A 17,312-nucleotide genomic window follows, 5' to 3' on the forward strand; every position below is an offset into this window, starting at 1 on the left:
TTGATACAAGAAAGGTTAAAGAAAAGATCAATCAAGCATTTTCTTAAAAAATGAATTTCCTCATCATTGAGTTTGAAGATACATATTAAGCTATTGGGTTTTAGGTCTTTCGAAGGAATTTGTTTCTGGGTATTGATTTCTGTTCTTTTCTAATACTTGTTGAGAAGCTAGGGAGAAGAACTGTGCCTGTGATCCTATATCATTGATTAGTTTAACTTTAAAATATTCCAGAGAGGTAGACAGCAGGGAATGCATGTGATGTTGGGTGGTGTGTGCTGTTTTTGGGTGATAGGTGTACCCATGGAAGCTCTTGTATTAAACCCTCTTGTTCACGTGCCGGGGTTTTCTTTGTGCCTTAGCTTATGAAGAAAATGCTATTATGACTCATTTGCTTGTGTCTTTATTTTTCTTCCTCATTATTTGTGTTTTTGGATTACCATTAAATTATTGCTATTTTGATTGCTTTAATCTACTGAGTGCCCTAGATTACTGATTTTCTGATAGTTATGTGCATACTGTTCCTATTTATGCTTGGTATGAAATGTGCTTTAAGAACTAATATTTATGATCTTTCGGGTGACATTTTTTCTGGAAAAAATTATGTGATTTGTGAAATTCTGTCTTTCTGATGCTAGTGTCAAACTTCAGCTTTTTCCAGTTTTATGCCGATTAATTTGGGTTTAAAAATTTTCTGTGCTTGCTTCTGATACACGCATCTTTGATGGTTGACTATTAGAATCTTATTGATGGTTATTAGTCTTTTTTTCACATTTTAATGCATATTTACACACTCTTTGTCATCATACATTTGATTTCAGTATTCATGGTAGTTGCTGGTTTGTGCAGGTAGAGCTCCTTTCCTGTGATGTTGGTGATGTGCATATATTCTTTGTATGTTTGGTGTGGGTGTCAGTAAGTCACAGAAAATATGCTGTGGAGAATACACAGAGAGGCAAACACCTTTGAATTGTAGTGTAATTTCATAATTTGTCATTTATTTTCAGTTCAATCATATGAAATTCATTTTAATATATCAGTGGCCAGTTTTTTCTATTTTATGTATAACTTATGTATGTGAATTAATTTTAAAGATGCTTCATTTTAATTAGGATGTGGTTATCAACCCTAAAGCAGAGTTTAACAAAGCTGCCAATCAACATTTATGGTATCTTTGTAAACTTAGGAAAAAATATGGGTTTAAAAAAATCCGTTGGTGATTTGACCAGACAGCACATTAACAAATGTTAAACATTTCCTTGATTATAGAAAAATGTTTTTGTGTCTGGATATGCTGAAGTAGTAAATTTGACCACTTTTGTCTTGAAATTTAGAATTGTAAAACCAATGAAAATGGAATTGAATCCTCTTTGTGCTATAAATCCTTGTTCCTGAGGTACTGGTGAGAAATATGGAGGGTATTTCCATAAAATGTAGCAACTAGGAAAAAAAACAATGCAAAGCTATTTTATTACATATCCATATGAGGTTTCTTTTCAATTGATTAGGTTAAATTGGTTAATATTGACCAAATATTTTCATGTTTACTGAAATAAGTTGTAGCAATGTAATAAGTTATAGCAAATTAAATAATGGACTACGTAAAAGCCCATATATGGCCCGCCACTCTTTTTGCCTGAGCGGCAAAAGCCGATATATCGAACCACTGCACTAAAAGGGCTAATATCCTCTTGGCTTCATTCTTGATACAAGTGTGTTTTTGAATGTTGCTAATAACATCTGTTGCTGTTGTATTCAGGAATTTGAATTAACAGTAAAATGTTGTCAAACTATATCAGCAGTGTTATAAATTATTGCAATTCATTGCATGGAGCGAGAAGAATGGAAAAAGAGAATAAATTTCTGAAGAGGGAATAGGATCTGTTACAGTCACTAGTGCTTCATTTCTTCTAAATTTGATGTCATTTATACTGATGCTGTTAGCCCAAGAATACCAGAACTTTTTCTTTCCAATTTTGTTCCCCTTCCATTTGGTCTTCATAGTACTTTAAACTTACATGACAAATAATATTGAAATATTTTCAGGGATTTTTTAGGTATGACCTGTGTCCATTTATGTATGTATGATCATGCTAGGCAGACACTGGAGCAATAGCATTCCCCATCCGTGTGATTTGATTTTTTTAATAAAAGTGATATTTATATTATTCCTCAGGTTAACTGTTTAATGTAATTTTAAGCATCTTTAATTTAAGGTTTTGAAGTAATTAGGAGATGCAGATCTATGGTAAACTAGTGCATATGTATATTATATCACCTAAGCGTGTAGTAGAGAACCGAACTGCCAAAACGAACTGTTCACTGAAATGAACCGATTCGAAAATGAACAGTTCTCTTAAACTCCCTGTTCACTGTTCATATCTGCACTGCACACGTGTGGCATATTCAGTCCAACAGATATTCTCACCAAGAGGTATTTTGCACTCCAGCTTACTCCAGTTAGTGTGTTGTGGTTATAACAGATGGTGGTTAGATGTAGACCATCCAAGGCCGCTGAAGTATGTCATAGACAACCGAGCCCATCCCCTTCCTTCTCTTCAATCCCCCTCTGGTGGCATTGTTCCCCTTCCTTCTCTTCAATTCCCCTCTGTCCACCAAAACGAACAGTTTAACTACTGAACGGTTTGAATGCTCTAATATTTTGAACGGTTCGAACGCCCTTATATTTTGAACAGTTTGAATACCCTAATATTTTGAATGGGTGTTCATTTCTTGTAGGCTGTTCGTTTCCCCTGGGCATTCATTTTTCGGAGGCCGTTCGTTTCCCCTGGGCATCCATTTGGGATCTCGCGGTTCATTTTGATTTTATGTTCATTTGAACATTTGCATTTGATGAACAGGATGCAATGGTTCAGGTTCACGGTCAATTCAAGTGTCTGTTGTCTGTTTGTAATTTGTTCAATGGTTCAAAGTTAATTTAAACATTAGGTTAAAACTTTATATTGATTAGATATATTAATGCAAAAAATCTGTTTCAGCAAATTGAAAAGTTAAACAGAAATTGTTTAATTATGTCATATCCACTATTTATTTTGTTATTAAATTATTCGTGATGATATAACTTTTAACTGGGTTAATCTTTATTTTACCCTGCGTTGCATTAAGAGGCCTGAGCTGATGATTTTGCAAAACACAAATTTGGCTCCAACTTTCTTCAGGTTACTTGTTTGTAGTGTAATTAGAATTTGAAGGGGAAGGACTTCGAACTCTTCTAAAGAAAGTATAGGGAGTTAATATATTCATCATTTTCGAAGGAATCAAAAAAATATGTTATCTACGGCAATTTTATTTGATGACCTAAGGTTTTTCACATCGCAATATTTTCTGTATTATATTGTGACCACTTACAATACAATGACCAATACTTGTTAGTATAATTGCACACAAATACACCTCAAAGCGTTAAATCTTCCTTTGTTTTTCATGTTTAATGCTTACTCATGTTACAGAATTCCATGACTGTAACATATTTTTTTACATTTTACCAAAAGTACTAATTTCACCAAAAGATGCACCTTTCGATTTGATATTAATACGATGTACGCCTGGGAAGTAAGTTCTGTTTGGAAATAAAAAAAGAACAAGTAGAGATACTTCAAAGAAATTTATTGCAAAAAACTCCACCACTCTTATACAATTTTTCAACGTAGATCTCATGATTTTCCAGGCTTTCGTCATACCGTTAACGACACAGACATTCGTTAATTTGTCTATCTGCAATGGTCATTTTCCTACCTACCTGAAAACTGCTGTCATCATTCCAATCCATAAAAAGGGATCAACCACTGAAGCCAATAACTATCGACCTATTGCACTACTCTCAGCTTTCTCAAAAATTTTTGAGAAACTCTTCTACAATCGCATAATGAATTATTTATCCCATTTTAACTTGCTGAATTCTTCCCAACATGGCTTCATCAAGGGAAGATCTACAATATCTGCAGCTTTCCAACTCATTAATGATATCACTTGGGGTCTTTCCAATCAGAAAGAAATACTTGGGATTTTCTTCGACCTATCGAAAGCTTTTGATACCCTAAATCATAATATCCTGTTTTCTAAACTCAATCACATTGGAATAAATGGCAATGCTCTAGCCTGGATACAATCTTACTTATCCAATAGAATGCAAATGGTTCAATTAAATACAACTTTTGCTGCTGGTGCTAACACACTTCGATCCAACCCTCTCAAATCGAACTGTGGGGTCCCTCAAGGATCAATCCTGGGCCCTCTTTTATTTGTCATCTTCATCAATGATCTCAAATATCACCTACCTATGTGTAAGGTGACCCTATATGCTGATGACACTTCTACACTGAACCTTAGCGATACGCTGTTAGGAGTAACGAATGCTGCTCAAATAACTGTTTCAACTATAGGTCAATGGTGCCATAATAACAGCTTACAATTAAATGACCTCAAAACATCTTTTCTCCACTTCCATAACAAAATTTCTCCCCCGACTTCAAGCCCTTTACTCCGAACTATCAGTAATAATTCAATCAAGCAGTCTAACTGTACTAAATTCTTGGGTTTAACTCTAAATGAAAATCTTGACTGGCAATTCCACGTTGATAATCTGAACAAAAAAATTTCATCTGGTATCTTCATGATTCGTAAACTTGCCCCCACCACCTCTGTGGAGATCTTAAAGCTAGTTTACTTTGCTAAAATCCACTCCTACCTGTCTTATGGTGTGATATTTTGGGGCAACACCAGTGCTGCCACAAGGGCCTTCTCCATGCAAAAGAGATCTTTGAAGGCAATGGCTGCTGTTTCCATCAGATCTCCAGGAAAGCCACTGTTTCTTAAATTCAAGATAATGACACTACCATGTCTGTTTATTTTTTATTGTGCACTATTTGTCAAAATGTATCCTGATTTATTCTGTCCGAGCTCTACCATTCATGATTATTTCACTTGGCGCAGAAATGATGTTCACCTGAGAAGGCAACCCTGTGCCTTATCTAGAAAGGGAACTCATCACTCAGCTTCCCTTATTTTTAATAAATTACCACCGCATGTAAAAACTCAGTCCAACATTGCAACCTTCAAGCGCGAATTGAGAAGGCTGCTTTTATCCAAAGCCTATTACAATCTAGACGAATATATGTGTGATAATGTATAATTGATCTGTGTCGTTTTTTGTGTGTTTGGTATCTCTTTTTACCTGTAATATTCTCTTGACCATGTTCTATGTTCTATTCCTTGGACCAACAGAACAATAAAAATTATTATTATTATTATTACCTTGGCACGAGTTTTTGTATACCCTTCAGTTGACTGTTGCCGCCAGTGTAGTATTCCATGAGGTAACATGTTCTTTCAGCTCTTCGACACCGTTGTACTGCTGACTTTTACTGATAGACTTTTCGGCACTAAGTGAACCAATCAATAAAAATGTTCTTGCGAGACAATTAAGAAACTGCACCGTGCAATTCAGAGCCAGTGCCAAGAAATGCTCACGAAAGGCATGGTTTTCATTCTTGACAATGCGCGACTGCACACTGCGAATGTGACAAAAAGACTCCAACAAGGCCTTTGACTGGAATGTTTTTTACCATCCTCCATGCAGCCCCAACCTTGCTCCAAGCGATTTTCACTTGTTTCTGCATTTGAAGTGTCTTCAGCGGTACAGCAAGAGCTGAGAGAACATGTTACCCCATGGAAGACTACACTGGCTGTAACAAGGGCTGAAGGGGGTGTACAAAAAGTTGTGCCATGCTAGGACAAACGCCTGGAAAATTGCAGGATCCACGTCGAAAAATCGTGTAAGAGTGGTAGTGTTTTGTGCAATAGATTTCTTTGTAGTACCTGTACTTCTTCTTTTTTTATTTCAAAATGGAACTTACTGCCCGGACGTACCTCGTAAATTAGGCCATATCGATCATGGTCATATGAAGGACATGTACAAATGAGAATGCAATAAATTATACGTACCTAATGTCGGTCTTATGTATTCCTAGGCTTTGAATGTGTATATGGTAAAAAAAGTTATATTTTAATTGCAAAATAAAAATTTTCAGTACTTTGATTCAGCATGTTTATTAAACTCTCACAATACAAGCTGAGCCACCCAAAATTCAAATGCAAATTCAAATCCAAATACGAGGAGAATTCCTTGAACTAGAGGAGGAGAAACAAAAACTTGATAAATGTAGGGGAAAATCCTAAGCCTTGAAGGCAATACAATTTTCCACTTCTTCCTCTTTACCTACTTGCAGTGAGCACAAATCTATTTAGAACAATGCCCGCTCCTTCAATCAAAATTGCGAAGTAAACAAAGCACTGGTAGTAGTATCAATAAAATATAAGATATAGAAATAAACTCACGTCAAGGAAAAGTCACTACATCCTCATGCAGGATGTTCAGCACATACATTTCACTAGATATAAATTTTGAGCCTCCAAAAAGTTTGCATATTTGTTTGGGAGAGTTTCTCGAAGCATAAGAGAGTCACAAAAGACCATATGGTCGGATGGAAATCCTAAAGGTTGAAACCAGTGTGGAGGTCCACTTCTATGGACACAAGGCGAACAATGCAAGGTTATGACTAAACTTGTCTCGTACTTATTGAGAGTCTCATGCTCTCCCTTCCCCCCTTCTTCGATCCAAGTAAATGGTGTACAAAGTACTGGTAAAGCAGGGTGGGATAAAATCTCATTTTACCCAAAAGATTTTTGCCTCTCTTGGTCATGATTGAGCTGGACTCCCAACTTTGTGCCCAATGTCACTTTTTATAACGGCCTAAAGGGGATTGGGGGTAATCCGGTAATTAACCTCACTTCAATAAATTACACGAAAGTAAATTTGACCATGTTTATTACGATGGTAAGCAATACAGTTGCTCCATATCTCTCACGTGCAGTAGTCCTTCTCCATTGCCTTTTTGTCAGCGTTTCTCTCGCCTTCCTGGCTCTAGGTTCTGCATACCCTGGTGGCAGTGGCAGGGACCTCAGGGTCGCAGGGCAATGACTTCAGCCAGGTGGCTGGCCTTGGTGATGTTGCTCGAAAGTAAGAGCTCCGCCACACAGCCTATTATGTAGGAGAACTATTGTACTATGTGAAATTGGCTTGAAAATGCATCATTATCATATCTTAGTGGAATCCTGTTGTGAGAGACTTCACTATTTGAAGGCTCACTGTACGTTAAATACATGGTTGGGTGATTTTTTTTGGTGTTCATTCACAATGTTTCAATTTATTCGTTACAATATTTTGAAACTTTAATTGAAAGCCATTTCAAAACCAGAATGCAACATTGAATGAAAAAAATATGGTTTTTAATGTTATTAGTTACTGTTTTTATCGACCTTTTAAAGTCACAAATCATAAAATTGTTTTTGCTCTAAATGAAGTAATTTTTGGTGGAAAAAATCTTAAGCTGGTTTCTGTGCTGTCTGTGATTTTCTTCCTATCAATGAAACTCTCTCCAGACCATGCCTCATTTATAAGTCTTTCTTTCTGCCTGGAATCCCAATTTTTTGCAATTCAAGGAAGTTTTAAAAGTTGTAAGTTTATTTTCAGTTACCCGACAGCTGTTAGAAAGCATCTTGTTGATTGTACTAGAATAATACCTGTGGCTCTAAAAGCTTAGGTGCAATTTTCATGGTATTAATCAGAGGCTCAATGTATCACGTCAGTATAAATTTAATCCTGCATGTAAAAAGTAAGTACACAATGAATTTCCTTCCCTCCCCTGACTGGATTCAAGGTTCTTTAGCACTCGCTCATGTTGCTAAAATATTAAGGTAGCTCAATGCATTCAAATTGACTACCATTCATTAATTTGATGGATTTTTGTGGAGGTGCATTCCATGTTTCCATTGAAATTAATTTTACGACAAAGCCATGCAAATATATTTTAAGGGGATAGCTAGTTGAGGTAATATTCCAAATGACATTTTAAGGTTTGTTTTTTTTTGCTTGTAGTAGTTTTCATTATTCATTTTAAAGAATAAATTTCTCATTGCTGTCTTATTAATGAAAGTTCTTTCTATGTGTTAATATCTATTGAATACTTTGTGGTGACTGTTGTCACAGTTTCCTATGTGATACCATCTTGGAAGTATTGGTGTGTGTAATATTTTTGTTGGACAAAAGAAGTTATAGATTTGAAAGGTATTTTCTCTTGATAGCTTTGGTGAGTTAATTTGATACCTAATTTTTACCATTAATCTTTTCTAGTAGAGAATAGAATACTTACTTTAGCTTTATGATAAAAAATTTCACAATTGAATATCTTTGATTAGGGTCATGCAACTACTCAGAGTAGCTGATTAAATGGGGCCCTTATGCTTATGCATTGAGGCTGCTGGCCTTCAAATGCCACTTAATGTAGCTGGGGCTAAGTGGCTAAGAAGTACAGATCATGCAAGTGGGGTACCAATGCCCTTAAGGTTGGTCAAAGTATAAGTATTAATGATGAAAATGCAAGTTTTGCACAATGAATGCAACCCTTACGAATAAAATACTCTCCAGTGCTAATAATTTTCAGGCCAAGCTAATCCCAGGAAAGCTGACTTGTGATATTTGATTTAATGGTTTGTTACTACAACTTTTTTATCTTAACAAATTTATAAAAGAGGATTAATTTTGGCAGCTGGCTCAAACCTTGAATATTCATCTTTGAGAAGTTATAAACCTGAGTTAATGAGCCAAACATTTCAGTGAGGCTTGAGCCAATTCGATTTTGGAAACCTAACATTTCTATGATTTTGAAATTAACCTTTTCTTTCTTTTCATGATAAAGTATGGATTTCATGGAATAGCTTTGATTGCTGCTCCATGTCTTTCATCACTGTACAGTGTATGCCCTGTCAGTGAGAGTCAATAATTTTTAATCATGGAGTGTAATGTGGAATGTCTATGATCTAACAATTTAAAGAATTCTATTTTTTAAAGATTGCTTATGAAATTTTAATATCTTCTGAGAAATGTTTTCTGTTAATGAACGTTTTTTCTTCTATAGATGTGGTTATATGTATAATTAAAAGTGACTTGGTTATTGCAGTATAAGATTGAATGCTCAGTGAAAGGGTTGTTGTACTGGGAAACATACAGATTTGAATAATAAAACTCTTTCTAATTACTGATGGATAGAGCATGAAAATGTTAAGACAAAATTTTCCTCTGAAATTTTTGAGAGCATGCATTTTTTTCTCTTGTCATGGAGCCATGGAAATCATAAAAAAAGAGGAGATTCAGGCATTTGTTTGGCAAGGCTCTATCAGCAAGTACAGCAGTAGTGCCTTTTTCCCTGCAAGAGAGCAAAATGTACTATTCATGAAAATTGGCTAATTGTGTATGTAGTTATTTGAATGGATAGGAAATACATGTAGCCTGCCCTAAATCCATTTCAAAACGTAAACATAGTTACATCTACAGTCACTTTCAAAAGTTTCAGGACAAAGTTTGTGGTGCCACTTCTGCTTCTTGAGGAATTTTAGTTTCCCTTACTCTTTCTGTTTTCCTTGGGTACTCACTGAAAATGTCTCGTTTGCGCTGAGGATATATTCACTCAGAGGGAGATGTCACTCGCAAATTGATCCTTCTGTTTCAATTTACGTTGGATTTGATGATCATTGCGAGTGCATTTACTGCGCACTTTCCCCGGTTTTCAAAGTTGGTTTATATTTTAGGAATTATAAAACTCCTTCTGTAAGCAGATGCGGTGGCCTAGTGGAGTAAACGCGTGACTGTGATGTTGGTTGTTGTAAGGTTGAATCCACGACGTGGAAAATTTTACTAATCATTTTTTTCATGTTCTTCACTTGTTTTGTATTTCATCATATATTGCGAATCGTGTTTGATTCGCTGCAACAACTTTATATACCTTTTTAATTAACTTTTAATTAAATTTATATACTTTTTTAATGATAGTCATATAAAAGTTAGGAATTGGGCAAGTGTTGTCGTATCCTTTTTAGGAATGGGTAATTTTAAGGGCAAGGGATTCGGAAGGGTCAGTCGGTGGTATAGGGCGGATGAAAACCCGGCGTTAGCGTTATTGAACCATTCTGAGATTGGTGCAAGGAGTCACACATTTTGTTTTATTATTAGAAACTTGTTATTCTTTTTCGATCAATATTTATCTTAATCATTTGCTAGAATTCAGTTACTTCGCATTCTCCTTGGTTTTCTCTGTTGTGCTTTCGGATTTGAAAACTTATTTGCACATTTCGAGCACATTTTGTGATCCTCGATATTGGCTAATTTAACTTTATGTGTGTCATTACATGATACCTTAGTTAAGTTATATAGTGTAAATAGCCTTCATAGTCATCACGTACTACTTCACTAGGGTTTCACGTTGAATATGATATCTGATTCTCAATTAATGCAACTCTCCAACTAATCTATCACACCGGATTCGTCCAATTAATCGGTGGGCTGAAAAAGAAAACTTGTTGATGTTAAAACCTATTGTGAAGCAAAACCAAGAAGGCCTAAAGATCTCATCACTTATTGTAGTGACACACTTTCATACGTCATTACATTCGTCATGGGTCGCGAGCATTTTTGGGCATTTCAATCATCAATATTTTTGTAACAAACTTAAATTAATATATAGGTTTTTTGCATTGAAGAACATTTTTCTGGCATTATTTAAAAATCCAGAATGTTTCCTTTCCCATTCTTGATCCATTGGAAGAGTTTTTGACAATCTTATAGGAGTTCTACGTTGTTATAGTCATATTTGCTACCATACATTTTGTAAAACAATCGTAATCTATCTTTTCAACAAGCAAATTAATAAGCACAATTCCTTTTATTCAATAAAAATTTTGCACCCTAGGGTTAGAACCACCCGGGTCCAGGGAGTAAATCAACGCACACACCATGACACCGCATAAACAATAGATCGCTAATGCATGATGAAGCAATAATTTTTAAGTAATAACCATGGATGCGTGAATTGTGGAACCGTAAACCAAGGTAAAGCAATCAAAAATAAGCATATAAAAGGCATTATATCACAGGATATCAGGATTCTCCATTTGACCGAAGATAATCCTCTGAGTCGGTAGAGTGTCTTATTCAGGGAGGTGCTATTTGGATGCAGCTATGCTTAAGTTAGAAGGCGGGTGATGACGCTTAAAATTCAACACCACAAACCTATCCTCAAGCCATTCTTAACAAACAGACAAAAATATTCGAGGCTATTATTCAGTCGGAATGACTTAGCGAATAGGCTTTTTGGGACTTAACCATTTTCGCTGACGAACAAAATTTTTTCAGCATATAACAAGGAAGAATAGAATTGTGGAGGATGAGAAATACCCGGTATGAAACAAATTCTACCATTTTGTAAATAGCTAAGAATTTTGTCCATTGTTTTATCAATTATGACACAAGATGATTCGTTTGTGTATTAGAGTGCATTGGGTATACATATATATTTGTGATTGACAGCCTGTGAACAAATGCATAGGAAAATTGAATAATATTTTATACTTCAGATTATCAAATTAAGTTTTTATATTTCCTTTAATGTTATTACTCTGTTGTATGTTCCATAGAAGTTTTAATAACCAACCCAGGTTTCGACAATACACTTATGTCATTTTCAAAGGTGAATATACACAAATTTATTTATAAGAGGGAGGGGGGTTAAGACAGGGAGGAGGTGGTGATGGTGGGAGGGGGAGGAGCTAACGAGGGAATGGATTCCTCAAGGTCAGTGGGTTTACATGCAGAGTCCAGGAGAACTGATGATAAAGGAGAGGAGTGGGATTGGTACAAAAGGTCGTTTACCACATACACACTTTTGTTGCGACATGCTCTTAAAATTTCTAAATGTTTAAGAAAGTCCAACTTTTTTCCTTTACAAAGATTGTGGAGAACCATGACATTGAAATCTCTGCTATGGTTGCAGTCTAACTAATGTTTAGCAAAATTAGAGGATCGCCTCATACCCAACACTTCATGTGTTCATTTCCAACAGTGTATCTTTATTATGTTGTCTGTCGCCAAGTTCTACCAATTATCGCCATCAAGCCTTAAGATTATGTTATTACTTGTTGAACTTCAGTTAAAAGGCATAGGGAATTAAAAAAAATTAGTGTAACCTTTATTTTTATTTTTAAGTTACCCAGAAACAATGTGTGGTTAATAATGAATGGAAAAGAGTGACTCCCGCCGGTCCTCCATGAGTACGTTAACGCCGAGGCCATGTTATTACCCAACCTTTACAACTGGCTAACCCTCTCTCCCGAATGCCTGGCTTGAGGTTTGTGGTGTTCATTACCGACAATCTTATTAACCAACAACAGTCAATCTTCAAATCAAAATTTCAATATTCCACTGATATGAATGGCTCTTTGCCGCCAATCTTAAACGATTATGTTAACTCCGATGCTGGGTTTTATGCACTCCTCAGCTGTGGTGACAGTTACCCTCTTTTGCAAATCCCTAATCTTCAAAATGTACTTGTCATTCATATAAATTATATGTCTAGCACTAAGTATTTCTTAACTTTTAAATATGACTCATTATCGTTAACTAAACAAGTATATAAAGTTGTTGCAGTGAATTTAAAACCGTTCGAATTATATAAAGAAATACAAAATGAGGGAACAACATGAAAAAAAAATGAATAAAATTTTTCAAGTCGGGACTTGACCTTACAACAACCATCATCACAGTGGCGCGCTTACTCCTCTAGGCTACCACAACAGCATACCAGAGAGTTTTATAATACCTAAAATATAAACCAACTGAGAAAACCAGGGAAAGTATGCAGTAAATGCACTTGCCATGATCATCAAATCCGACGTAAATTGAAACAGAAGGATCAATTTGCGAGTAACATCTCCCTCTGAGTGAATATATCCTCACGTGCTAACGAAATATTTTCGGTGAGTAACCAAGGAAAACAGAAAGAGTAAGGGAAGCTAAAATTCCTTGAGAAGCAGAGGTGACGCCACAAACTTTGTCCTAAAACTTTTGAAAGTGACTGTACATATAATATGATATTCATAAAATCATTAGTGCAGCCTCAATAACCAATAAGTAGCAATTTTGTTTAGTGCTATGGCTATTTACTGGGGTATAAACACTCATGCTAAAAACTTCATGTAATGTCAAAATGATTTTTTCTCTTCCTTATTTTCCTTTTGATCTCAATGGATGGCTTTTAATTTTTTGTGTGGAGTAAATAGGTTAGTTCTTCATATTTCCATTGAGTTAACGTGTATCTGGGGACAGAAGAAAATAATATGTAGTCATACCAAAGTCTAGTTATGGTATAATAATATGGTAATAAATAATTGGTAGTTACATCGGGAAGTTGAAATTTGACCTGAATACATATGTTGTCCCAAGTGGCTCACTGTTACTAAGTGTAGGAAACAAAGGTATGGTTCCTAAATGACATATATAAACGGTTTATATTTGTCATTTAGAAATCAATTTTAATATCACCTGTCATAACTTTTTGTTTGTTTTTGGCCATTTTTCTGCCATACAGAATGAGTTATTAACCAACTTATGTCTCTTATGATTATGTGCCCGTACAAGTCATGACAGATGATTAATGTATTTATATCAAAATTGTATACCTAGGGTATGTCATATATCATATATGATTCTTATGAAACGGGTAAATAACTGAACTCAACTCATGTGACTTGGGATGTAGTCTGGCCCATCATGTGGTTGCCGCTACATAATTGTCTCAGGTGGTGGCATTGGATTGGGATCAGGGTCTGAAAGTGTGCCACTCACCAGTGGGCGAGTCTGACTATAATTCTTTCATAATGAAGTGTCTAGTCAGGTTTGGAAGAGTGGGGTAAATTGTATGGAAGTGGAGGCTACGAAGGCTTTAAAGAGTCATGGAAAGGGAATCGTATATGCCAGAAGAAGGTAGAATAATGTAGGGTAGGAGTTACAGGGTCAGATTACCATTGTTCATTCTGTTGCGAGGGCGTGCAATTCACTAATTTTCAGACATCTGGAGGGTATTCAATATCTATTTCCATTGGAAATCTACATTCATAAGTTCTATTTTTCTATTTTCCCTGTAATGTTGCGTGAGCAGTTGCTCCCTCACTCCCCTGAGTTATACACTCCCCTGTATATGCCTCTTCCAATGGCGTCTTTGTAATTAAATGTGAACCCATGAATCACTGATCCACTCTTTAAGTATTTTTTAACTCGGGTATGTAGTGAGGGCATTTTCTGGTTAATTCACCAAGAAAGTGTTTAAGAAATGAGGGTAATTGTGAGGTGGAGGATGGTCATAGGCAAAACTAGCAAGTGAAATGAGCTGTATGGTGGTGGACAACACTGACAGAAATCATGCTCAGAATTTCCTTGTTTGTTCAGCCTTAAGTGTATAGCAGGGAATAGTTTTCAGTGAATTCAGATCATAGGATTGGTGCATTGATTGCCCTACATTGAGGTTGGTTGATGGGCATGCATGTTGGTGTAAGCTTTTGACCAAGTCCCCAAAATCACCTCTTTACTTCGGTTGGCATTGCTGTTGTGGCTGCCTGATGAGCTACTTTTGGTATCTCGTTCTTCGTGCATATTTTAAAACATTTTCAGAATTGCTATTCTACCCTTGTAAATATGCTTGAGGAAATGAGTCTTATATTTTCACACCCTATCCTGCAGTATGTGTTTGTAACATTTTATTTAACAAAATGTTCGTTAAATTTCTGTCAATAGTTGTGGAGTTTTTTCATCTGTATTTTCCTTGTTATTTTGGTAAAATTTCTGTGCTTAGTGCCAGAGTAGCCACTGATATCACTTGTGAGTTACGCACAGCTATCCAATTTTCAATCATAATTTGATCTTAGATTTTTCATTTATAAATTACTGGTGAGATTTCAACCATTACTTTTTCACAATTCAGGGACATTTTTCCCATGCAGGATGCATAAATTGGGGTAATATCATTTGCTCTCCTTTTCTGTAGCCTATCTCTGTTTTTACCTTACCATGATGTAATAGAGGGTTGATGAAAGTGAAGGTTGATGAAATGTGGGCATGACTTGGTTCTTGCATCTTGGTTCTTGGTGCCTGAATCTGGTAATAATTTTTCTATTTTCTGAAACTTTTTGATGCCTTCATTTTCAGCTAAGTATTTTTCACAGAAATAAATAACAATGCAGATGGTCAATGGTGAAACAGTCACTGGCAATTTTAACCTTGGCTTCTGTAATAGGAAGTCATGTTTTTTTCATGCCAAAAATGAAACATGATTAATTCATGTTTCATAAATTTTATGTTCCAACTTTTTCATAATTGTACTTGGTGTGTGGTCCAAAATTGTTTTTGAGTTTGAATTCCAAATTCTCATGAAATAAAATGTGGAAGGTTAAAAGGTTTTTTCTTTTGATGAAATTAAATAAGTGAGGATTGTTGTTTGTTAAAGAAGTGTGGTAAGAAGCAATTGATGGAGGTGGTTAGGAGTGAAATAAAAAAATATATAAGTAGGATTGATTTCCAAGAAAGAGATGAATTTTATATTGACCAAAGAGTATGGATACAACATGCTTAATTGTTGAGTGATGTGACAAGGCTGAGGGGTTCTTCCCGTTGTCCTGTCAAAACGTGCTCCCTTTGCTCGAGGGGATGATCTCGACACTAAGTAAGGCTGGTAGGGAAGAGAGAGAGCAAAAGCAGCTGGTGTTGGGGAAAGAGTCCACTGAACAGAGATGAGGGTGTTGAAAATCCATCGCCTGGATTGGCTGCCACTTATGGTGGCATTGAGAAAAGACCATGTCTGACTGCATTAAAGAGGCTGCCCACCTCTGAATCCTCTGTAAATGAAGACCACCCTCTCTGGTCGTGATGAATTAGTATCCGCTGATGAATCAGCTTATTATGGACCAAGGTCAAAACTAGGGGGGGGGGGCAAGCCATGGTTGTTCAAGTTGTAGGTAAGAATTGAGCATGGAAAAAGTGAATGAAATCAACATTTTAAGGAAACTGTAACAGCTCTTTATTAGTTTTTTAAATTATGCACTTGAAAAAAATATTATTTTCCTTAAAGAAATTTGCGATTTTTGCTTGTAGGGAGGGGCAGCTGCCCTTCACTGGGTACGCCCATGTCATGGACTTAAAAGCTTACGAGACTTAGGAATTCGTAATTTGTGGTCTTGTGAACAAGTTGGTTAGAGACAAGGTAGGCAAGAGACAGGCCGATTTTTGCTAGAAATTCTGGCAAAAGTGTACGAAATGGCTTATTCTGGACTACAACCTAGGCTAAAAGGTCTTCAATGTCATCTCCTAAACCCTCTCTGTGTGTAATTCTCTTGCATTTTGCTTAGTGGTGAGTTCAACCCTCACCTATCCAAATAAATCTTCAGGTTGAAGAACTGAGTGACTCTGATGTCAGATATACAGGTTAAACAAGCTTGGGTGGAAATTTTGTGTTGAGGTCCTGAAGGCTCTATGTAAAATATGTATGGAAGGATTGACTGTAAGGGAAGTCTTTTTAAATATCCTTCCTGGAAAATTATCATTTAACTCTTAAAAAATATTTGCATTAAGAGAGTCAGAATATTTTGAATGATTTTAGTTTAACATTCATCGTGTTTTTGCAATAATAATCACCAATTTCATTGTTATGATAAACCAGAGGAAAATGATGTGGTGGGTACGTTGATGTGTTTTGAAAACTCTGGATTTTGTCTGCTGTTAGATGTGAAATGACCAGATGGAGCATGTGCGAATGCTCTGTCCTGCCGTGCGCTCAAGCCTGACTGAAGAGGATTCTTCAGCTCTGAGTGCCCAGTTTCATACACTCACGATTCTCTGGATACGACCCAGTATGGTTGAAAATTGAGATACCTTTTTCTTTGTTGTCAATGAGTACTGCCTGAAAATGAGAGCTAAAATGGGCATAAATGAGCAAAATGGAGATTTGTACAAATTGGCTTGCATGGATAGAACAAGAAAATCATCTTTTAGAAGATTTTTTGATAGTATCTGCTGATTTTCATGGGTTCGGTGTTAGGTGGTGACGGTCTCAATGCTGCTAATTTTCCAAAAAATGGCTTTGATAGTAAAGTGATCCAAAGAAATTACCAGCATTGATACCTAATTGTTGTTAGCTGTATGTTCAGTAACCCTCATGTTTGGGAATAATGAATGAATGAGGAACATCATGTATCATTTGATGATTAATTTAAGGGACCATGAGGTTTTTAAAATACTTATTTTGTAAGTCTTAGGTTTCATTTGATGGATTATTGGTAATCTTTATAGGGTAGGAGAAGGCTTATGAATATGGAACATAACTAACTATTTTGGGTGCTGACTAATTTGGTCAGGTCTG

The 17,312-nt window shown here is 35.9% G+C and overlaps 1 protein-coding gene across 9 annotated transcripts in view; it reads left to right on the forward strand.

The window, feature by feature from the left end:
- LOC124171869 (battenin) overlaps positions 1-17,312 on the forward strand; it is a 68,348-nt gene that overhangs the window by 40,440 nt on the left and 10,596 nt on the right. The gene's annotated exons all lie outside the window — the stretch shown is intronic.

This window comes from Ischnura elegans, chromosome X (genome assembly GCF_921293095.1).
Source record: "Ischnura elegans chromosome X, ioIscEleg1.1, whole genome shotgun sequence".
NCBI lineage: Eukaryota > Metazoa > Arthropoda > Insecta > Odonata > Coenagrionidae > Ischnura > Ischnura elegans.